The 25,181-nt window shown below is 35.9% G+C and overlaps 1 protein-coding gene and 1 pseudogene across 1 annotated transcript in view; one reads left to right on the forward strand and one right to left on the reverse strand.

The window, feature by feature from the left end:
• Positions 1 to 25,181, forward strand: part of FTO (FTO alpha-ketoglutarate dependent dioxygenase) — a 195,318-nt gene that overhangs the window by 78,799 nt on the left and 91,338 nt on the right. The window lies entirely within an intron of this gene.
• On the reverse strand, positions 16,921 to 17,040 carry LOC112841435 (annotated as a pseudogene).

Here is a 25,181-nt window from a genome sequence, read left to right on the forward strand (position 1 = left end):
CCCATTGTGAGTGAGTAAATGTTATGAATTCAGTTGAGAAAATGAACAAACACAGTAATGAAAAACAGTAAGGATAATCCATCTAAATATATGTTGTTTGTTTGTTTTGACAGTCTTCATTCAGTTTTAATTATTTTTGATCATTCATTATACAGCAAAGAAAAAGTATTCAAAATAGTGCTGACATTGTAAATTAGACCTCTTATATGTTTGAAAAAGGGGAAAACAAGGCTCTTGAGAGACTGAAAATTAGTATGCTTTAAATGTATGTTCTTTATTGCTTTTCCCTAAGAATTTACAGTAAATGTGCCTTGTGATATCTTTTAGAGGTCCATTCTTTCCTCAGAGTCAACAGCACACAGTTTGGTTTATTCCCAGAAGAAACAACTAAGTTTCAACTGACCAGAATTCTGTATTTGTTTGTTGAGTTTTTTTAGAGGGAAACTGTGCATTAGTTACAGCCTTGGGCAAAGTGAGGTGTAAAAACCAGAATTACCTCAAGAGCAGACCCAGAGGCATTGCTTCTAAGACAGTTCCTTCTTGGCTTCATCCTTTCCTTGTCTCCCACGGAAGAGAAGAGGGTAAATTTTAAGTATTGCTGGTATATCCCATTGAATGTGGGGTGGCTTCACCTGGTCATGTATGTCATTATCTCCTACACTGTAGGATGTCAACCTCTACACAAAGATTATCCATCAGTACTGCCAAAGCAATTGTGGGGTACTTTCCAGTTAGGATTCTGCATCACGACCGGGAAGAATCTGCAGCTGCTGTAGGATAGTTCTCGGGTATTTGTGTAGTAGAGAAGGCTGGGGACAGGAGAGAGGTCTGAGAATTTTGATGTCCCATAATGATTTCTTAAGGGGAAAGTTGACTGCTGAGCATCCAAAAACATAACATTTATTTTGCTTAAAATCATGTGAAAATATCTGGTTTATCATTATCATCATCTCTTCTCAGCTTGGTTTTGCACCATTGCAATATTGCTGAGTTTAAGAGAGTTACTCTTGATTTGAGTGTGATTGAGAAGAGAATCAGGGCCTTGGTAAATATCCTCTACATTTTCTTGTGATGGAATCTTGGACTTTTATTGTGACACTGTTGCAGAAAGATGCATCCTATTTGAAAAGTCTTTATGGTTTTAATTTGACACATAAAATGGTCATTACCAAAGTCATTCTCTTTTAAATATAAGAAATCTTTTTTATGCAATTGAATAGGAAAACCTTTTTTTTCAGAACAAAGTGCCTTTATTTCTTGGCTCTTGTCCAACTTTGATAGGTAAAAACTGAATTTGGAAAGAGAACTGTGTAGAATTGTGAACTTGTTTTTTAGGAAAATGGATTGAAGTAGCTGTGAAATAATTGGAAAGAAAACAGCTTAAGAGTTGGATCCAGACTATTCAGTTTCACAGGCAAACACATTTAAAAAATGTTGCTGTTTCTTGCTTAACATGACTCAATATGTTCTATTATCAACCCAAGAAAAACTGAATTTTCAAAATAGCCTCAGTATTCGTCATTAGATTCAAAAAAAACATTTGGAAAAAAGGGATTTGTTTCTGACTTGAGTCTTATTTATGACACACAGAATTTAGACTTTTTTTTCTTGTAAAAGAAATAGTTTAAAAGAATACAAACTCAAATGTTTACCAGTTTAGTGCACTATCAGCCTAATGAATTTTTAAGGATAAGAACAATTTTGAATATAAAAGGGATTTAAATCAGTGATAGGTTGTGCAGATTAGTGTTGAAACTTGATGCTTCAAAATGTATAAAGAAACTGTGATTTTTTTTTAATAGTGTTGCAATAGAAAAAAAATGGGGGTTTGAGTTTTCTGCATGCTAACAATGAGTTTTAAGTTCCCGTAGCATGGGGGTGGAGGGCCTCTGTGCAGTTTGAATTTTGTGAAATCAATGGAGTGCTGAACACAGTTGACCATTTACTCATTCAGTTTGCCCCTGAAAACAAGTCACAATACTGCTTATCTCCTTTTTTGTGCACTAATATAGGAAATTCTGGTGTGAAACAATTTTTATAATCTTTTATTTCACAATATTCCCATACCATGCTCTTTTTTTTTACTCTGAGATGGAGAATCACTGTTCTTCACTGCCATTTTAGGGCCTTCTGCTCTGTTTTTTCTCAGTGTAAGACGGCTACTCTATAATTTGCCTCGGCTGAGAAGTGTAAAACTTGGAGTAGGGTTGCTTGACTACCATAATACCATGCAAATTTAATTGTGTAATCAAAGTTACATGATTAAGAAACATGATGATGATATATATTTGGGTTCTGGCTCAACAGAAGTATGAAACAAGATCATTTCAAGAACATGTATAGTCTCTTGGAAGGAAAATGTAAATAGAATCACTTATGTGTTTGAGTTCAAGGCAAGCTACTGTTAAGTGTATGTCTGACTTTTAGCATGAATTCAGGTCCTCTTTGTCATTAGTCATTCAGTTTAACTGTGCATACAGAAGTACTTTGTTGAAGACATATTCTATTGATGGATTTGGACTACAGGGATTTCTCTCTCTCTCTCCGATGTCCTTCTGTAAAAGGAAATCCTCTTGGTATTTCACCAGAGTATTTTAAAGCAAACCAACAAAGTGACCAAAACAAACAAAAAAGTCCCTCCAAAGAAAACCAAAACCCCCTTGAAATTTATGAAGTACCTATGTTTATGAAATATGTAACTTTTTTTCTCACTAGAACCTATTAGCATATGCATTACAATGCTAACATAGATGCTGATCTTGAAAAGTGCTGACTCTTAATTGCTAACTGATATGGAAAATTCTAATCCTTGAATTTTTACTAATATTTATTTTTTATCCTACAGAAGGAACTGTAAGAAAACAACATGCTGTAAAATATTTTTAAAAAAAGTTTAATTTCTTAAGTGAACAACTTTTAAAAATGTATCAGTTATTACAAGGGGCAGTTGAAGATGAATACAGAAAAATAATTTTGTTTGCCTACTCATTTTTTTGCTCAAAGCCTGACCTTTTTTTAAGCATATTATTTTTCTTTGTCACACACAAAAAATAACCCTACAAGATTTATTGGCGTTTGTATGGAAAAAATGAAAGGATTTTCATGTTTTGTAAGAAACTTAATACACTCTCACAGATGGCCCAGCTCAGGTGTGATTTTAATTATGAGATAAAACAAAGCCCAACACAGTAGGAAGTAGTCTTAATAAACGGCCTGAAGCTTTTGTCTTCATGTGTCAAAAAGCCTTTTTATTGCGTGATGAAATTTTTTTTTTTTGCTGTTTCCAAAAAATGCTTGGAAAAAATACAAGGGCTTCCAAAGTTCAAGTGAATTGTTTTGGTCAAGTGAAAAATAAGAATTTTTTTTTCCATTTCATTTTTCCTGCCAATAAGTTGAGGCTGCTTCTGGCAAATCATAGAAAAAATGCATTAATAATAATTAAACCTGCAAGGACACTAATGCTTTATTTATAAGTTAAATAATTTTCTATTTAGATGTTGTCATTGTTTATTGGTGTATCACACTGGTTAGTAGTAACAAAAATTAAGAATTTGTGAAGCCTGGCTTAAACTGCACTATCAGAAACTAATATTAATTTAAAGCTTGCTATGGTACTCAGCCTTCATTATTAAAACACAAATAGTATGATCCTGTTGTTAAATATTACTAATATATTATAATAATGTTGTACTGTCTTTCCCTTAGTGGGGAATTATGAGGACCTCATGTTAGGACCTCAGTGTCCTGACATAGTTAATTATCCATAGATAATGGTTTTCAGCAGTAGCTGTTCTGAACATCACAACCTCACTGTTAAGGGCTTAATAAATATTTGCAGACTCAGGTGCAGAGCACCTCCGTCCCCCTCTACAGAAGCAAACAGCTGGGGTTGCTTTCCTGTGCTATACATCACATACAGCATCTCATTTGTTGTGGCAAACCTAATGGTGCAAATGGCAAGTTTTATGTCCTGTGCTATACTGGGCTAATGTTTGTTGCAGATATGCTAACTTGCCTTTCAGGAGTCATCTGTCTTTTCTAGTGCAGAAATATCTTGGAAAGCAGAAACTTCTGGGGTTCATTTACTTGAATGCTGTGTAGATTGGTAAAATCATTTAAGACTTCATTTTAGAGTGTATAACTGCTGTCACCTCCGATGCTGGAAGGTGGAAAATGGTAACCAGATGGTTCACAATTGAATTGTGTATCCACAAGCTTATTTTTAGGGAACAGTTATTTGTAATAATTGTTTCAATTATAGGACAGTGAAAAGCTTAATCTTCATGAGCTTTTACAAGTAATACAGGTTAGGGATTTTTATTTGTGTGTGATTGAATAAGTTTCATGGGAGGAAGTACCCATAACGTTCAGGTAGCTGTGTATCATCTTAAATTATGGCTTGGAATATTGGGTTATTGTTACATAACATTCCAGCTTTAATTGCTGTTGAATAATGGAGTGAAAGGATGAAACTCTAGGTTTATGTTTGTGGAACTAAGCCACATTCAGAAAGAGGCATTCTATCAGTGGTACAACTTTTACGGTCTTTGGTGATTAGTCATCAGTAAGCCTCTCTGTCTAACTAGTCGCAATAGCAGTAATATTCAAAATGTTACTCAACAAATTATTTAGCATTCAGTCAAAAAAAAAAAACAACCCAGCTTAAATTCTTCATGTTTTTCTCATTGATTTTAATGCTTTCAACAAAGACCTCAAGGAAAAGTCTTTTTTTTTTTTCCCTCTGAAGTTTTCCATTCTCTGCTTCTTCCTTGTCCTGCCATCCATGCATCCTTGGTCCTAATCCTTTTCTATTTGGGGATTTTAAGGGTTATATTATATTAATTAATCTCTTCCAGTCATATTCATCATGGGTTATGAGAAAGTATAATATAAAAAGTAGTCTATAATAAATAATGATGTGTTTTAAGCTTTTGACCACGTGCTGACTGAGGGAGCATTTGGAAGAACAGTGTATGGTCCATGTTCTACAGGATTTATAGTCCAGTTTAGGCAGGAAAATTATCCTTGTCTGTCTTGTTCTGTGTGCATTAAGCACTGTGATTCTCAGTTTGTGTAATGACAAATGCTGTATTAATATTTATATTTTGTAGGAAATCAGTTGTTGTTGAGTCAAGGGTAACGATCATATTTGCCTTGCTGGGTGCCTTGACTTGCATGCAAGCATCATCCTCAGCACCGATTAGCCTGGTCTCTGAAACACTTCTGACTGGTTTCTGGTTGTCAAACACACAATTTTTTTTATTCTCACTATTTGGAAAACTGTAGTGACCGTAGGAACCTTTGTAAATCAGCGTTAATATTACTGTGAGCTTTATGTTTCAGTTGAAGTTGTGGTTGTGGTGTTACTTATTCAGTTATGAGTTTGGTACAAACCTTGAGGTAGGAATTTTCATCCTGATGTGCATCCTATGCACAATAGGTTATGTCTTTCTACTTGTTAACACAATTCTGGTGATTTACTCCGAGTGAAACAAAAGCTGGCAATAGTGGTCTTTTTGTAAGTGGTGATAGGCTGTCAGTCCTAAGTGTTATGTCTTCCTGTGGAACAGAAGACACAATGGCAGTGCTTGCTTTCCCTTGACTGTTAATGGTACAAACCTAAAAGTTACATGAAAAACACAGATCTGACTGTAGGATTAAAACTCAATAAATATAATTTAACTCAATTATATATCTTTCTAATTGGTTGCCCTTTAAGATTCTGTTGTAACTATTCTGTTGGTAACCTATGCCCCTTTGAGTCATTAACAAAATGTAACTGATCTTCATCTATTTTATTGGGGGGGGAGGAGGAGGTTAATCTTCAATATAATCAACGCAAGAAGCTTTTGGCTCATGAAAGTAAATGTTTTCAATCCTTTGTTGTCAGATCCCACAATTTTCTCTACAGCAGACTTAGATGAAACAGAAAACTGATACACTGAGCCACTGGAATTGCAGTCTTGCAATTTAGAAATATCCAGTTTATCCCTTATAATTTCTTCACTAAGATTCTTCAGTCTGAATCTGATATAGGTAGGAGCCAAGACAAACAGTAACCATTTATAATCATTCAGAACAGTTTGGATTTCACTAGAATGTAAAACCAAAGAGTTCTTGGCTTTGTTTCATGTGTCTTACAAGGACAGAAAGTGCATTTAAATTGTAGTACTCACCGTGGCTGCATGTTTCTGTAGTATCTGCAAACTTTTATTTTCAGCATTATAAAGATGTGAAAATACTAGCACAGTAAACTTTTCTCAATTTACCAGCTGAAGAACTTGATGTAAGATCCTCTGGCTTGCTAGAAAGAGTGTCTACAAAAATCTATCTCCAGTCCTTCAAGCATGAGTGAGAATGCAACAATACCAGTGATGCCACATGTGCTTATATGAAGGAAAGGGCAGGTGTGCATCCGTTCTGTGTGGGGCACTGCCCTGGAGTGCTGACGCCTATTAGAGTTTTGATCCTTCAAAACACTTCTGAATGCACAGCTAACCTGGGGTTTTAAAGAACAAGTGCTGCAGCAGAGAGTATTTGCAGGACTGAGACATAAAATTTCTTTAGTGATTTACTTCTTTGATTGTTTTAGAGATATTTCCTAACTAGCTAGAATAGCTTATAGTGAGTTTTCCAGTTGCATAGCACAAAAATGGAAAATATATTTCTTTTCCTGTGGGAGTCTTAGCCATAGAATTATAAAAACTATCAAAATAGGCTCTTCCCCTCATTTTTAGTAAGTTACTGCCCTACCACTCAACATGCATGTGCATGCATAGCTCATGTTGTGGTATGTATACTGAATTGATACATAATGAGTCCTTCTAGTAAGGAGAGTTTGCCAGACTATCATTCAGATTTGTCTTGTCTTGCCCTGTCGTCCTGAATTATAAATAACTTGACGTTAGGAGCAATAGTTTAATTCTCTGTACCTCCAGGAAGTTGTTTTTAGTATTATAGGTAAGACTTGTTTATTCTTCCTTATATAGCACTTTGAAATTCCTAGATGGAATTGCCATGCAATATATATGACAATAAAAAGAGAGAAGCCTCATGCTTGCAAAATCTTTGCTGGGAAAGCACCATGGCAAAGCCATTGTAGTACTGTGTTCTTTGCAGTTGAAACTTGTGAAATGTTTTGCTCTGGACTTGGATAAACTTAGGGTGAGCTTTCCACATCTGGGATCAAGCCCTAGCAAAAGTTGTGTTATCCTTAGACTTGAGCTGGGCTGGCATTTCTGACAGACGTGTAAACAGATGCAAGCGTTGTTGCTAATGACAGGTGATTATAAGTGGCATGGGTGCCAAGGTAATTAAACCATGCCTTGACAGGAACATTTGGTGAAATGGTATTTCAGCATTAGAAAAATCGTTGCAACACTTTTTTTTTTTCCCCTGCTAAGCTATAGACCTGAATATCACTCATTTTGATTCTTTGGCCACAGTACTCCAAAACCTGCTCACTGCTTTACCTATAGAAGTGTTCAGAAATAGTTGAATTGCTCTGCTACGTATCAGTGGGGTTTTGGAGCTTTGAATCGAAGCATCTGCTTCTGGGAATGCTTTTAGCATATAAATACAGTATAAAGTCCAGCACGGAGGGATTGGTGATGTATTATCTTGCTTTATGACAAGATAATGGTTACTGTGCCAGATTTATTAATGGCTGAATTATTGTGCTGCTGTTTGTCATATATTTCTTATTGGACATCTTAACTGCTTTTACTGCTGCAAATTGTAGTTTCTAAATCTATTTAAGATTTTTTGTGTGTGAATGTACTTCACAATGAAATACAGTTTATTCTAAAAGTGAAAATAATGGTTGCTTTAAAAGTAATGCACTTGATATTAGAACTTTTATGAACTCCAGGCAGTATATTCTCAGATCTTTATGAAGCAATTTCATACTTTAAGATGACTTTATCTTTTCCGTTCTTTCTGTAGCTGATAGTGAATAATGCTAGTTCCTTATTGATGTCAGAATTCCTAGCAACTCTTTATTTAAAATATTCAATCACATATTGCATGAGAGCAGTGGAAAAATTTGGTTTAATCCCATAAATTAATCAAAATTGATTTAATAAAATATGAAATATCTAGTTTAAGGATATTTTCCCCTTATTCTGTGTGAAATTCATAATAATCTTAGGATGGAAACTAACTGTTCACACTATTGATGTTCCTTTGGTTTTTGCCTCAGCCTTGAAGCGATCAGTGTTTAATATAATAATCTCAGCTAAAATCCTGGACTTCTACCAAATCTGGGAGTAGAATTTAATCCTGTTTATTTTTCATTCAGAATGGAAAGAAATTATTTCTCTCTGCTGGTTGGTCAGGACATACTATAGCAGACAAGAAACTGCTACAAATAGTAGATTGTAGCTAATACAGTCTTAACATTTGGACTGGGTACTTAGCAAAGGGTCTTGGAAACTCTTTTAACTCTTCTAGTTTAAAGGTCATTCTTAGAAATGAAATTTTAAATGTGGTGAAATTTTCACACCAGGTACTTGAAAAGATTCAGTTAAATTACTTGTTAGATACCTGTCGTCCACATTCTTATGAAAAGAAGGCAAAATTGAGTTAAACCCCTCAAGATGACAATGAAATTTTCAATGTCTCTTGTTGCTTTTTTTGGTTTTTTCCCCCCTATCTCCCAGTCCAAGTCTCTCAGCTTTCCATCCACTGTTTCTTCAAATGAGTGGGCTAATAAGACATCGAGTACAGTGAATACAATTGTAGAATTTTAAGCCTCTGGACTGACAAAGATCCTGTAAAAAGTTTGTATGGTCCAAGGAAGCTGGCTTGGATGTATCTGATAAAGTCAAGTGTGGCAGAGGTGAGTGGTGTGTCTGTCAAGTGCAGCAGGGGTGACCTAGCAAAGTGAAGTAATGCCTCTATGGAGAAAACAAATTAGGGGATCACTTTTAAGGATTATAGAGCTGAAAAGTGGGAGGATATAACTTTGGCATTTTTGCATTTAGAATTTCTTTGTACAGGAGCGTTTCAGAGGTTTAAGAAGCTAGACTTTTCAGCAAATCAGAAGGTATGCAAGTCATGCTTCTGTTACTGTTTGCAGCTTGTAAGTAAAAAAACAGTAGCAGAAAGAAAAGGATTTGGATGCCCATAGTTAAGGGAGGTGTGATAATTGTAAAGCCTATCAGAAATAAAATCAGTATCATATTGAGGTCCAGTACGAAGTGTATGTGTTCATACATGCAACTTTTCCAAAGGATTTTAATGTTATGTGCAAGTAACCTTGGAGCTGCCAGTTTGCTTTATTTATGATGTTGCCTGCTAGTCCCTGAAGCAGATAAACTATGGATTTTTTTTTTGATCCTCCATTTGCTAGGCTTTTGTTATAGTGTGGTTACAGTCACAATGTCAGCACATAAAATGTTAAACATCACTGGTCTGAAAGAAGCTTCCATTGTCTTCTACTTCTGGTGCCTGGGGATTCTTTCTAGTCTTGCAGTGGTGGTTCTGTCAGTGTAATATGTCATGAAGCATTTCTCAGTAATGACAGACATTGAATATGAGTGACAGGAACTCTGACCGAGTGAAATGGGTTCAATTACCAGAGATGTAGGGTTACCTGAGATAAAACCAAATGGTCCAATTGTGCTTGGTTTTGACCCTGTGACTCCCAACTATCCAGCAGCAAAGACAAATGGCTGATTAACCATCCCCTAACCCTCCTTTTCTGTGATAAACTTGTTTGGATTTCCTTGTCTGAATAAAAATCTAAGTGTGGCATGTTTCTAAAAGGAAATATGATAGGAAAACAATGAGTGCTGGTGCTAGTCATTTTCTTCTCTTACCGACACAAAACAGAAAGCTGTCATTCTATCTTGGAATGTATCTAGGACATAGTGTCCAGAAATCAATACAAGATAAATGATTGCTCTCTTAACCTCACCTTTCTTCTGCTGCAGCGGTTACGTTGCTCCTGTTCACCTGTAGCCAACCTGACGCCAGAATAAATGAGAGAACCTGCCATGAAAAGTATCTTCTTGGGGTTTTTTTTGTGTTGGAGGGGTTTTGTTGGCTGGGGGGGAACAGGGGTTGCTAGTCAGTATGGAGTGCCGTTTTACACTTGTTCTAGTCCAGTGCCTACAGCTCCCAGATAGAGTTATAGCAAGCTCCCTAATTAAACTGTCGCTGTCTGCCCTCACTTGACTGCCTTTACAAAGTCATTTAACTAACAGACATTCCTGACTATTAAAGCTAGGAGCAGTGTGTCTCCAGTGCTGGAGATAAAATGAATGAAATTTGTTAATCTCTACTGACACTTGATCCTGGATGTTGAACTAATACTGTTGCACCTGAACTTTTTCTTTATTGTAATTACTTCTCATGTTATTATTTCATGTAATAAATTGGAAGAAAATTTCAACAGGTATTAAATTATTCAAGTTGATTTATGGATGCTGAGTGAATATGACATTCATCTTGTGCATTCTTCAAAAGCACATTTCAGTGGATGTTCAGAGCTGGCTTCAAGGACTGTGCTAATAGAATGCTGTAGTAAGAGGATGTGTTTCCTTCATCTGAAAGGAATGCCATTTTTAAGTCTCTGCCTTTTAGTAATGAAGATAAAATTTTGTGATTTTTACCTGCTCTTAATTTAAACAAGTACTTTGATTGAAAATTTAATACATTTTCAAATAGCACATAAAAACATTGCATGCCATTGGTAAAATTAGAGGGGCTCAAATTACAGGGTAGAATTCAGTTCTATTTGAAGGAACAAACATTTTAAAGAAAGATTTGTAGTTTATTTTTCATCTCCTCTATTTGTGCTGTGTTTAGATTTTAAGGCCAGAAGGGATATTTAGATCATCTAGTTTGACCTTCTGTATATTGTAAGGCATTACATTGCACTTGGCTTTCCCTGTATTGAGACCAATGATCTGTCTTTAGGCTTAAATGCGTCTTTCAGAATGATGTCCATTGGTCTGAGGACAATGGGAAATTGGAGTCTTTTCTAGAACTGAATTCAACTGTTAGTCAACCTCACAATTTAAAAGTTGTCTTTTCTGTGGAATGCTTTGATTCAGCAATTTTTCAGTCTCTAGTCCTTACTGTAATTTTTTCTGCTGGACAGGAAACAAGAAACATTAGTGTGCAGTACTTTCTGTCTGCAGAAGTAGGTATAAACAGCAGTCACTTCAACCTTCACTCTTGTTTCTGAACAATTTGGCAGACTGAGATCCAGAAGGGTATTTACTTCATATAGGTTACTTGCAGAGCTGCTGCCTTGGGTTCAAGAAGCCACATATGTGATAACTCAAGGTTCTGCACCACCTTCTGTTGCATACTTTTAGTCCTGTACTTCCAGTGTTGTGAAGTTTCTATGCAATGTTTGGTGCTTAACATCTAAAAGTGAACAGCAAGCCAGAATAATAAGAATCATCTTCTCTACCTGTTCTTTAGGAACTCCCAGATACCTAGTTATATGGTTCATTTTAAAAGCTTATACATAACAGGTGATGATTTATAATGCTTTTGATTCCTAGTGGACTTTTATAAGTTCATCACCATCTTCATTGCTAGGTTGTGTTCCTTATTCCCAGATCTGAGAGAGGTATGTTTTAAACCTTTCTGACTTTTCTGCATAGTACATTAATCAGGGTGTAAATACTAGATCTCATTGTTCCTAGGACCTATATTTCAGCATATTTTTTTCTCGCAGGGTTGAAAGGATGTTTCTTTAAAGCACCTAAACACTGTCATCCACCCTAGAGATGCTTTCATTAACTTCTTTCTACTAAAAGCTCAGATCACAAATAATGCTCTATGCCATAGAAGTGTGGAAAAAACCCAACCCTGATGTTTTAGTATTCAGATTTAAGAAGATTGTGTGTGTTCAATTATTTTACTCTGTTGTGTAATGAGCAGTGGGTGTGGAGTTAAAAGTATTTGGCACCATGTCTCAGGAAAAAAAAAAGTCCAATGGTATATTCTAAAGATGTAAATATGAGCTAGCAATATCATCCTTTAATGCCTTATGTGTCAGTTACACTTTTGGGAGGATAGTTTGTGGTATATTCACTATTTTGGGTTTGTTTGTGTTTTTTTTTTACCTGTTGGTCTTCACTTTAATATTTGAAGCATCTCTTGTATTAAGTTCGGTGTTTTTAAGGTAGTGGGAATGTATTTCCTAAGTAAAAATACATATTGAGCAGGTTTTTCTCTCAGTTTCCAGGGGTCTGTATTTAAAACCAAACCAACCAACCAGAGCAAAGTTATTTCCTAGACTATTTGCCACAAGATCTGTAAAAGAAAGCTCTGCTTAATGCAAGTGTCAGAAACACAAGGGATTTCCTATATTAATGTAAAGGCTACAGTGTAAAGTCCCTTGTGTGGCCTCCTAAGGATGCTCATCCTTGTGTGTGTCTCAGGAGAAAGGGTTCAAAGTGTCAGGTGAAAATTTTTGTAGATATTTATTGTGCTGAAAAGCCAAAATTTTTTCCAGTCCTGTAAGTGGTCAAGTACCTCAGTATAAGATGACCTCTTGAGTTTCTTTCACTCCATCTTTCTTTAGAGAGGCTGCCAGAATCAGGTTCATGGGTTTGAAAGCACACTTTCACAAAACTGTCAGAAAAAGATGGTCAACCAGGTACAAGTTTAAACATGGAGATTAGACTGAAGGAGTATTAAACTGATGGAGTAGATATCTTTTTATATATATGTCCTATTATGCTAGTTCATCAAACATATATTTGAGAAGGATGCAAATTTAAAAATGGCGTGTAACTATTGGGCAGACCTACCTACCTTTATCAATGGAATAGATACCTTGGTACTTGGAGTAATCTAAAATACATTTTTTACTATTGTAAGCTATACATCAATTAGAATTTACTGAATGTCAGTGCAACTATCATATTTCTAAAATGTAATTATATATTTGCATATACTAAATTCTGTGAAAAATAGTCTCAAGTCCATCTTTTGGAAGCAAATTGACATAATTTTGATATTAATATTCATTGAATTAGTAGAAAATAATCTCAACATTTCCTTAGCACACTTAGTAAGAGTGAGGTTTCTTTTCACAGATGATAAAAAAGTCATGGGGTCCTAGTGCTTTATTAGCACTTCTGCAAGGTCAAAGTCATTTCATTAAGAGAATGAAACTTTTTCTATGTTGTAAATATTTTCTGTTATAACCATGAGACTCTGGTAGGACGAGTGGGCGTTTTCCCTCACGGAGACTTTGATCTTTGTATCTCTGCAAGCTAAACCAGATCTCGGTGTAACTTTCTTCGGTGGGCATCCACAAGTACACGTAATTCTGTTAATTTTAAAATTCTTCTGCCTTAAATCTGCAGCTCTCGTATTTCATCTGTATAAATAAAGCTCCTCGTGCAAGCCGGCCAGGAAAACATATGATACCATTTGCGATTGCAGAATGCGGCATGCTGTTCTTCTGTAATTATAATGGCCTGAGCAGTGAGGGGTTGGTTAGCCTTCCTTAACAATCATTAATCTAGCGAGTCTTAGTTACAGTGGCCCATCTTGGAGAACAGCAGTCCTTGGCATGAGGCACCTTGGGCTGCGAGTTTGTTTTGAGCGAGGGATAGCCTTGTTTGTTACATGCTGCTGCTCGCCGGTCCCTCAGGAGTCTGGGAGGAGGCTTTTGCCTTGTCTTGATTGCTGCTTGCCCTCTCCCTCACTCTCTAGCTTGTCCCTTTATTTCTCCTTGTTGTGAAAGTTTCTTTCTGTGTGACTGGGAGTCTGTTTAGCAGACCATATTGCAAGTGAAGGTGCATCGTTTGTTGCCTGATTTTGGCAACGCTGGGCAGTCAGCTGGGATGTAATTAAGACTCTGAGAACAGGCTGTCTTCTCCACAGGAAGGGCATGTTAGATGTTGCTGGGATTTGGGGCTGTCAGTTTGGCCAAGGCTGGAAACTGAGAGCTAGGGACAGTGATCTTTTCTTTCATTTATAATCCCTTTATGTACAGTGTATGCACTTGGCAAAGTTTACATATAACCTAGTGGCTGGAGCTTGCAAGCCAGTGCGGCTAAATTAGCATATGTTACATGTATATTTTAGTAATATTTTAAAGCAAGTGCAAATTTCCAAAGTGAATTATGCATGTATGACAGAAATAGGGTTGTGTTGCATTGGGTGTCAAATCCCACAACTTTTTGTCAAGACCATGGATTTTACATTAAAAAGGCAGAGAGACTAAACGAGGTAAAACTGTTTTAATTTTTAACAGTTTGGTCCAGCCCAAGGAACTGCTCTCTGACAGTTATAACTGACATTTGAATAATTGGATTAATTCAGAGAGGGGCAAATCCTGTATTGATGGTTGTGCTTGTTCTATATATTTTTTAACTTAAGGAAGGAGCCAAATGGTTTAATTATTTAAAGGACACTTCTTGCAATATAAAATACTGCTGTTTTGCAACTTTGGTCTAAAATCAAGGAGGAAAAATATTTGCATTATTTCATTCTTTACATTTAAAGGCTTAAGAAAAAAAATATGAAACTTACTGTTTTGTGGTTTTTAAGCCAATGTAAAGAAAAGCAGGAGAGGAGGAAATTATCATTTGTGGCCCAAAGCACCAGAAATGGAGATGAGCCTGGTTTAGTCTACTAGATTCCAATCTTTTGTGGGGAAGTGTAAACCCTAAGTAATAATCACATTATGCTGCAATTGCAGAATATTCAATCAGTGCTGTTGCAAGAAGGACCTCTTCTAGTTTTCTTAAGCTAATATGAAATTCTTTTTTCATTCGGACTCTTCTTTTTCTTTCTTTTTTTTAATGAGAAATTTAAAATTTACAGAAGTAAATGTTTTTACTGTATTCAAAACCAAGGGTAGGAAGGCTAACTATTGTCAGGGACAGTTCAGAACACTGCTTTGGCTCTGGCTGTTTACCCAGCAGGACATAAATAGTATTAACACTCAAGGAGAAAATGTGAATTCACAGCTTACGATATTAACACCCTGTAAGTGAAGTATGAAACATGCCTATGAAATGTCACATGCATATATGGATGCATGTATGATTTTAGACAACCAGAAGTGCTTTTTTAAAGCCTTGTGAAGTCTGCTTTGGTTTTCTTAGTTTATGTTGCAAAACAAGCAAATAACACCTTTCCTAAGCATTCCCACCTACCATCACCTTAAATTGTGCTAACATAATTTTGTTTCCAAAAAGGCTTGTTTCAACAGATTTATATATAAATAACGAAGTAAAATTTGAAAGTATGTGAATGAATTCTAAATTTTTATGATTAGATGGCAAGGAAACATTATATAAGTGAGTTTTTTAAATTACCAACCTTTAGGAGTTTCTGTACAGTCCTGAAATGTTTTATCGTTTACTTTGCAAATGAGACAGTTCAGCTTTCCTGTATCCAGACTATCATTCCTTTGGGAATTCTTAAAGCCTTTTAAAATTATGGGGGTTTTGGTGTTGGTTTTGTTTTGGGTTGTTGTTTTTTGGTGGTTTTTTGGTTTTTTTTTCTGGGGCAGTCTAAGAAAGTCCCAGGAGTGAAGTTGCCATCTGTCCTCTATATTAAAAGAATCTTCTATATGATATACCTGATGTTCTTGTCCCAGAGATAAATGTTGATAATTAAAAGAACAGCATTTGTCCTTTATTCTGAATTAAAAAATTTTCCTTATAAACAGCTGCAAAACTTATGAACACTTTTAGGTTCTTTAAGCTCCTTTTTTTTCTAGTGTGTCCTTTTTTGTTGTTGTTGTTGTTCCAGAGTTCTGTTAAGTACTGGCAAGTAAATTGAAGAGTTTATTAATCTAAGAATGTGCACATATGATTTAAGGAACACCTCAGCAACTCTGAATACACTTGAGTTGTAGATAAATTATTCTTATAGATAAGATACATATGAACTCTGATTGTGGTAGAGAGGAGGGAAGGCAGCGGGTTGAGAATGAGAGAATTATATGAGCCAAGCAATTATTTAGATAATGTTTCCTCCGTTAAAATTGCAAGTCAGAGACTCCACCTCCCCCTTCAGGAAAGCAACCTACTTCATTGTATGAACTTCCTTCCCCAACACACATTTGCCCAGGAACAATTCTTCATCCTTACACTTCAGCTGTAGCTCATTAGTGTCCATAGTTGCTCCCAGTGGTCCCTCTGTTCACAGTATCACAGTGCATGCATGGCCTGAATACCAAGTACCTATATTCTGAATATCATACTTATGCAAGTCAAGATTAATGATTGTTAAGTAGTGTCCTTGTTTGTTGTTTTAATACTCTCTCCATTTGTGGTTTTTAGACAACAATGTGAAGAATGTGTCTATCAATAAGAAGGGATGTTTCCTATAATAATCTGTTGTGCTGCTCTCTATCCCCCATGGTAGGCAACACCATGCCAGGTCAAACCAAAAACCTTTCAGTGCCACACAGAGATGGACAATGGCACACAGCAAAAAGGGGAGGGGGGAAGATAATAAGGACAGTATCTAACGATTCTCTCTGTGACTATTGATCCAGCTCTAGCAATTTGTGTCTAACTTTAGACACAAATTGCAAAGGTGATAACTTTAATGGTCCTGCGTAGATACTTGTTCTTGGTGAATTTATGCAATCATTTTTAATTTATGTGGACTTTTAACAGTGTTGCTATTCTGTTCTGAGCAGTTGCACTACTCTTTCCACCCAAAAAACCCAAAACAGACCACCAAACCCAAAAATTCCACAAGCCCCCAAATCCCACCAAACCAAAAGCTCAATCTGCTTTTGCATGTTTATTTCTTTTTTAGGAAAGAGTGAAAAGTTAATTCACAGAATATGCAGAGTTGGAAGGGGCTCACAAGTGTCGTTGAGTCCAACTCCTGGCCCTGCCACAGGACCATCCCTGAGAGTCACACCATGAGCCTGAGAGCACCATCCAGGCACTCCTTGAGCTCTGTGGGCTCAAAGGCCTACACAGCACCCAGTATTCCCAGGAGGTCTCCCTTCCAATACTAACTGGGCCTGACCCCGCTTAGCTTCCAGGATCAGATGGGATTGGATGCTCTCAGGATGGTGTGGCTGTAGGCACCCTTGAGCTGGACAATTCCCTATGTAAAGTTTGTGCTTTTGGTTGGAATGGTGCTTTTTTTTTTTGTTCATTCATGATTTTATCAAATTCTGTTGCATCTCTTTTGCAATCACTTTTCTAGGTTTGACAGTCTTTATTAAATATTTTTCATATGGAGTCCTTTCCATATCATTCTTCTTTGTCTTTCTTAATTTTAGTGTCTATGCTTTGAGGCAGGGAACCAAAATTGTTCAGTTCTTCATGCTTTGGCACCTAATCATATTCAAACATCACCATATTCCTGTAAATTAGTTCGTTTTTCTTCCTAACTGGAATTTCATTTTACTTCTAATTATTCATTCTCTGGGTTAAGTCCAAGAACCTCAATACCTAGTTCTAGGGATGCGGATCCATGTAATTCCAGTGGGGGATCTGCACTTCCATGTCTTTGTGCCCTCTGGTGGTACAGCACAGTTATGGATCCAGGGAGTTGGGGCCTCAGTGGTAGGTACCCAGTCACTACCCAGGTGATGTTCAAGCCTTTATAAAAGCCTTGATGGGACATTCATAGGACAAAGGGCAAACATCTGTATGCTGAGCTACTTTAGGGTTACTTGTAGATCCATCTCCACCACCTGTTCTTCAATTCATTAATGTCTGATTTAATCTTAGAAATTCTTTTAGGTACCCAGGTTTGGGATTGATTTTGAATCTCCTACAGTGTGTTTGCAGTTCTAACTAGGACACATCCTGGCTCCCAGGATGCAAAATGGTCTTCCATTTTTCTTTGCCTGAATTTGGTCTCATCTGTACCTACCTTCTTTTCTACTGCTGGGGAGAGGAGTCAAGTTTTGAAAGGGGAACTAGTAATATGTAAAATGGTTCATAGAAAGTCTCGGGTTGAAGAGGACTTCACAGTTGAGTCTTAATGTATATATGGATTTACCTGCGACAAAAAATTTTGAGGGTATTTCCCTCCTGAGATATGAAACCTGTTGGACGGAAGTACAACAGTTGTGCATAGATAGACTCTTTTTACTCTGTGTTTAAAAACCACTGCAAAAAAAAAAGTGTATAAAAAAAATATATATATGGCAGTTCAATTGTGGATGATGAGAAATAACAGAAAAACTGTCATTCCATAGAGAGCTCTGCCTGACAGGTAGGATATGAGTTTTAGAAGATACTGTTAACAACTGTGTAAAAACATTAGAATTCAAAAACAGGACACAACTATAGGATACAGTATAACAGCTGATATTTGCTTTGTTTCCATAGATTACTCAGCAGTTTGGGATGAGGTGAGTTTTTTACTGACAATATGCACAGAGGAGACATGTATTTTAGGTAGTTGTGAATGACTTATTTCAAACTTTGTTCTTCAGCTTCTTAAGTTACTTGTTCAACTTCTAATGTCAAGTAGTTAGTTAGTGTATGTGAGGTACCTAATGATGAATAACCTTCCAAAGCATATAAAGAATTGTTATCTCTTCCTAAAATCACCCTTTGCAGATTTTTTTTGTACAATATATTATCTTTTATACAGTACTGTAATGTGTCTGGTTATTGAAAACTTAATTAAAAAAAAAATCCTGTTCCCCAATAGCTTCTAATGCATCAGGTTTTGTTACCTTAACATTTTTCTTTCATTAATATTGATTAAATTGTAGAGGGTTTCATTGCTGTTAATAGGGGGCACATTTTAAATTTCAGATCATTAACATTTAAATAGATTTTAATTGTTACATTTAACAAATTTATGCAGGTAAAGATTCAATTTCTTCAATTAATTTACATTTACAGATTCAGAGATCTTTTGCTAGGGCTATTCTCATAAAACTTTAAGGGTCCCAGAAGGATCTCTCTATACTTATATTCTTTTCATTTTATCCCTGCTACTCTCTCCATATTATGTCTTTGAAAGTGGTATGCTTATTTCCATATGCTGCTTAATAAAGCAACATTTCTTTTAGCCTTTTAGGTGGAGGTTTGTTTAAAAAAATTTATATATAAAGACTCAAGTGAAATTTATGAAATTTTACAAGTGTGGGAATTAATTGTCTTCTCTGTTATGCCACACATGGGGAAAAATAAGTATCTGCTTGTTTGATGTAACATGCAAATCAGTCAAAGAAACAGTTCCTGGGTACTTTTCCATCCCCACAGATTTTAGAAGTCCAAATGAAAATAGGTAAAGTTTGTTTGGTACATTACCTCATACAATAGAGGAAAATTCAGAAAGATTGTTTTCTTACACATTCCTTGACCTGGGTCTGGCATTCCTCTGGAAGCATATCATCTTGGGTGTAGCCACTTTGTATCTACATAGAATATAAGTATATAGGATAAGTTTCTATCAGTTCAGGAAAGTCACATGTTTTGCTTTATCAAACTAATAAGTCAATGTTGACTTGCATGATGTCAAGATAAATACAGTATAGAGTAAGGACAGGAAAGAGAGAGATGGTGAACATCCTATGTCTTACAAACAAGAGGACAAATATCTCTAGCCATATTAAATTTCATAAAGAAGGCAGACAAATTTCTTCATTTCTTTGGTAGCAGCCTGATCAGCTTAGAATGGCATGTGTATGCTCTGAGATAAATTACTAGTGAAAATTACATGTAACACATATTATATTGCTATATGTTACTATGTGTCTTGAAGTAATTTTCTGAATTCCCTAACCCAACATGCAAAAACAGGGACTCAGGGATTGTAGAAGATGGATCAAAGTCATTTGAAGTTTTTATGTTGATAAGAAATTCAGAGATGTCAGGGACATCATGAGAATTTGACAGTGGGGTCAAATCAATAGACAGCAAAGCATTTATTATGTTGGAAAGCAAAAGTTAATACATTCCATATGAAGGAACTGTTCATTTAAAGAGTGAGTGGACCAAGAGTGGGCTGTGGGAGAAGGACCTGCTGGAAGACATGGAAGAGAATATCAAATGAGAAGCAAATGAACCTTAAATGCTCAGACACAAACAGATTTTAAGGACTGTGGGCCCAGCAAGATTAAGGGCAATAAAGGAGAGTGGAAATAGTAAAGCCTCTAAAAATGTTCAAGGCAAGTATTACACCATTTAGTGGAAATGATTTCTGTGGACACAAGGTGGCCCAACCTGAGGTGATCAGAAAGTTGATGGAAACCTGACACAAAGGTAGTAAACTGACAATCAGTTCATATAAGAGGAATAAAAATGGAGGTGGAAACTGAGATCTAATATACTTTTTTTTTTCCTATCATGATAATAAAAATCAGCATTTTGGAAGGACTTTTCCAATAAGATGAGTGATAAAAAAAAAAAGAGAGATGGGGGGGAAAAAAAGGACCTGAAAATGATTGGGAAGTTCATATTGTAGTTAGCTGACATTAAGGAACAAAAGCATATACATATCTGAGGGTAACTTAACTTGTTCTTATCTTATGAAAGGTAGCTTGTGTCAGGAGGCAGAGTGTTTCTCCTGGTAGTGATTTATCCTGTCAGACAGTCTTGATTTTAATTGCATTGGAGGTATTACAGAAAAAAGTAGCAGTTCCACCGTGCTGGCACTGACGGATTCCTGGTTACCAGATTTCTGTGCAGAACTGTTGGCTTCTGTTCTGGCAGCATTCAGAAATGCAATTAATGTTTGTGAGGAAGAGAAACTTGCTTGAAAGTGTGATAACTTGAAAACTGAAAAAGAATTAAAAATAATTCTTCAATGGGTCAGTTTCTTGACTTTCTGGTAATCAGAGTCTTCTATGTGGCCCCGTCCAGAAAAAGAAGTTGCAGAGCTATATATTCCTAGAGGAAATAGAGCTAAGTTAGAAAGTGATATAAATGATCTCAAAGCATAAATACAGCAATTCAAAACAAAGTATATTTCCTTCCCAGAGAGGAATATACCATTTTGCTGAAGAATTTGTGTTTCCATATTTTTGATTCTACACCTGTCATTACCAAATGCAGACATGATTTTATGTATTTAATTTTAATACAGAAGAAGACAATCTGATTTCCAAGAAGGAAAGCGTTTTGTGTTAGGGCATCTTGGGCTTCTGCTAATGTGAAAATAAAAATATTTGCTGCTGAGGGACTGAGATCTACACATAAAATATCTATGAGGGAAATAAATATTTTAAAATGCAAGCACTAAAGTGGTACTGGCACTTCAAAATAGGGTCAGAGGCTGATTCCTCCTTTAGAAGTGTCAGTGTTCTAATGTGTATGACTGCATACAGTGAACCTTTCATGATAAAGTAACTACTGTTGCTTTTTTTTCAATGGAAAAAACCACAGAATTCTTTTTTCATTCAGAAGATAACAAGTTTCCTAGAAATAGTAATACAAGGCCTCAGTATTATGTGAAAAGGAAGTTTTTATAAAGCTGATTTGCTCTGTCCAGACTCACAGAACAGAACAGCAGAATAACAACTGCCTGGCAAGTTAATTCATGTTTTTTTTTAATGAAGATAATCTCTTTAAAATGAGCAAAGAAAAAGCTTTGCTCCTGCAAGATAAATGTATCCTTTTTTTTTTTTTCCCTGTTGGCCTAGATGTATACCAAAACATGTAAAAATGTACTTCAGCCTATATGTACTCAGCCTCAGTGCACAAAAGGAGAGGATGTGCAACATCAGGAATTTGGGAACCAGGAGTCTCTGCACTCAGCAGCCTGCTGTCATCAGGCCTCACTCCTCTTTGTTCTAGGTAGCATAAAGGATGTTGGAGGAGACAAAACCTTTGCTTCAAAAACTTCTTGCACCTAATGTTGGTGATGTTATTTGATCTATAAATAATAAATAGGACTTTTCAATAGTCCTATTTCCTTCTGATGTACAACAGCCACAGGGAGTACTCAGATCTACTTCCTGGCTTTGCATATTCCCCCAAATTGGTAAAGTGCCTTAAAGCCCACATTTTGTTTTCAGTTTTTGGTTTTAAGGTCAAATTTTTGTATAGAGTAAAGTGTTTATTATGTATTAAGTAATTTTCTGTAAATATTAAATCTCTGGTTGTCATGTCTGGATGCATAAAAGCTAGCAAGGAGTAGACTATTAATAAAATAGAATGAAGGAAAATGGGAATTTCACATGGCTCCTCAACTCATACTGAGTACCTTTAATTAAATGCTGAGCAATCTGAACTTTTGTTGACCTGGTTGGGAACTGAAGTTGTTTCAAATGTGTCTCCTATCATTTTAACAACCCTCAAGTTTCTCTTGGAAATTACATATGGTTTTGTGTAAGGGGGAAGGTTAAATAGCTTGTGCTTTTACTTACCTTGTCCTGCATTCAAGCTGCTGTTAGATGAAACACATGGTCAGCTGTGTTATTCCTTAGACTTTGCTATAGTTCAAGACCAAAATTCCAAGATAAATAGCAAGAGGACAAGAGGTGTGGCTTAGCAGGGAGTGGCCAGCTCAGATCAGTCTGGTAGTCTGCTGCTGCTTCCAGTGTCAGCCAAGCCATCTCATAGACAAAAGCAATTCCTGGGTGACATTTGTATGTTTGTAGATATTCTTTTCAAGCAAATCCTAGCTTTAGCTAACATATGCATATGCATATGCAAAATAAACCGTGTGGGTTGTGAAAACTAATGCTTAAATTTCCTACTAAAATGTTTTAAGGGGATTTGTTAAGGTCTGCTGGATTAGGGGAAAACAGAATCATAAATTTAGGTGGTTTATAACTAGTTATCAAGGAAGTAACTGAATAAAATTAAGGTCTCAGGAAAAGTGAAAATAATGTGAATTTGAACTGAAGAGCTGATTTCTGAGTCCAGCCAGTTCAGACAGGTCTGACTAAAACTATAATCAAGTTGAATGTATTGCACTGGTATTCTAATTTCCAATTTGAGATTTTGCTACATAATCTCTAGAAGAGTATGTCTAATCTCTATGAGATCCAAAGTCTTTGTATAAACTCCCTGAATTTTCCTCCATGTGTCTCTGCTAAACTGAGATGTGTCTTCTGGCTGAGTTGTAGAGACATTAAATTACTGAGTAAATCAATACAGTGCTGTTATGTCACTGTATCTTTTTCAAAGACCAGCTCAAATTTTGTGTGCTGTAGCTTTGATCCCTTTCGTTTAATTCTGAGAACACTTGTTATTATAGGAACTGTTGTTTGTATGTTATTTTAGCTTTTTACTTAAGTAGCTATTTAGCAATTTAAATGAAAATGTAATTGGGTTACATCTGTTTTACATGCATGTAATACCACGCAGATGTAAACCTATATTAAAACCATATTTTCTTTTTGGCAAAAAGACATAAAAATAGAATTGTAGCAATCATGCAATACATCTCTTTTTTTTTTTTTTTTTTTTAGCAGTGTACACAAGATGTATTCCAGTGTTTATGTTGTGATGGTAACAGCCCTTTCTATTTTTATGAGAGCTAACTGGCATAGCCTTTTATTTTAGTTGTACAAGGACAAGTACACTGTTACACTGCTGTAAATCCCATGGAACTCCACTGAAGTTAGTTAAAATTCCTCACCAAACTCATCAGTTTCAATAACTGACTCTTTGCAGAGCCAAATTCCACTCTGAGGATCTCCTCTGAAATAAGGAATGTTTATGGGGTTACACTGTTATGAATGACAGTGATATTTGGCTTTCAATAGCTTTATTTTAAAGAAAGATGAACTTCTTGCTGGCTGATCTTACAAGGTGCTGAGTGCCCTCAGCTATTGTTGACTTTGTTAAGGTTTTTTTCTATGCTCTGGAAAGAGAGATAAGAGATATGGATTCAATTCCAGCTTTCCCTCAGCTTTTACCCTTTGTATAGGTACTGAGGGAATGTACTTGATGTCTCTGTACTATTGTAATCATAACACAGAGTTCCTCCTGCTTTATTTGTCCTCTTCATGACTGACTACTACTCTTTGTTTATGTGGTGTCTAACACACTGCCAGGATTGTGAGTAGTGTCCATTGATACAGGTGTAAGTCCCACTTACAGTGAAATAGAGAAATAATTAGGGCACCTGGCAGTTCCCTAAAGATGACTGGGATCTTTAAAGACTTTGGAAGCTAATTTCTCTATCGGCAGGCTCAAAATATGAAGTATTATGTTAGTTTTGTAGTCTAGCACACAGATTTTTGATAATGTAATGCCTTGAAACCTGTGTTTATAAAGTAAGACTTCTTACTCCTTTAGTTTCACTTATATAATCATAAGTCCAAAATAAACCTGTATATTTTACTTGGAGTGAAGATATGTTTAGTAGACTTCCATTGTTTCAATCTGTTTCTGTTCAATAACTGCATTTTTAGAGAATAATTGTGAAGGACATATAAGAAAACTGTTGCATGTTTTTCTTCATAGTTTTTACCTATGAACATTTAAGGCTTTGATTTTACAACTGTAGCATATGAGACTGTATGGAGGCAGAATCAGGATATAAACTTAAATTTATTCCAGTTCCTCATTATTAAACACTTTTGATCTAAATCTTGTTGCTCTGAAATGTGAATTTGGCCCAAATAAGGACTTCAGTATTGTCTCTGAAGTGTATTTAAATGGGTAATTTTCAAATTACCAATGTAAAGATGATAGGAAGCCACGGAGAGTCAGTATTATGGTATTGTTTCTGAGCTGTGCCTGATAGCTCTGCTGCAGTTTATGTTTGCTACAAGGTTTGTATTTCAGGAGTGTGTAATGCAACTATTCTGAGCAATCTGTAATGAACCACTCAAAATTATTTTCTCCAAACCCACAGTTTGTTTTCCCTTATTTGTTTAAATTAAGACTGGGACCTTGTGAAAAGTCCACGATACAAGTCTTGGTTAAAAATTATTAGTCTTGTAAATTAAATAGTCTTGTAAATATTGACAAATCAGTATTTTGGTACACATATAGAGTATTTTAAACATTTACTTTTAAAGTCCTTTTCCCACATGTACTGTGTAGCTCCAAGTTTTGTCATTTCAGGAAACTTTTGCTTTTATGTTAATTGGGCTGGTATGATACTCCAAATTTGCTTCATGACTTTGCCAGAAATCTTTACTTCCTTCACATGGAATTCAGTTAGTTGGTTGCTGTTATGCAAGATTATACATATGGTCTGTACATAGGATGGTCATATTAACAACATGAAGACAAGAAACAGTGGGATTTTCTAAATATTATCAGGTGAAGACTGACAGCTGGGATGCCCAACAT

Source organism: Manacus vitellinus, unplaced genomic scaffold (assembly GCF_001715985.3).
Source record: "Manacus vitellinus isolate BGI_N305 unplaced genomic scaffold, ASM171598v3 scaffold_10_pilon, whole genome shotgun sequence".
NCBI lineage: Eukaryota > Metazoa > Chordata > Aves > Passeriformes > Pipridae > Manacus > Manacus vitellinus.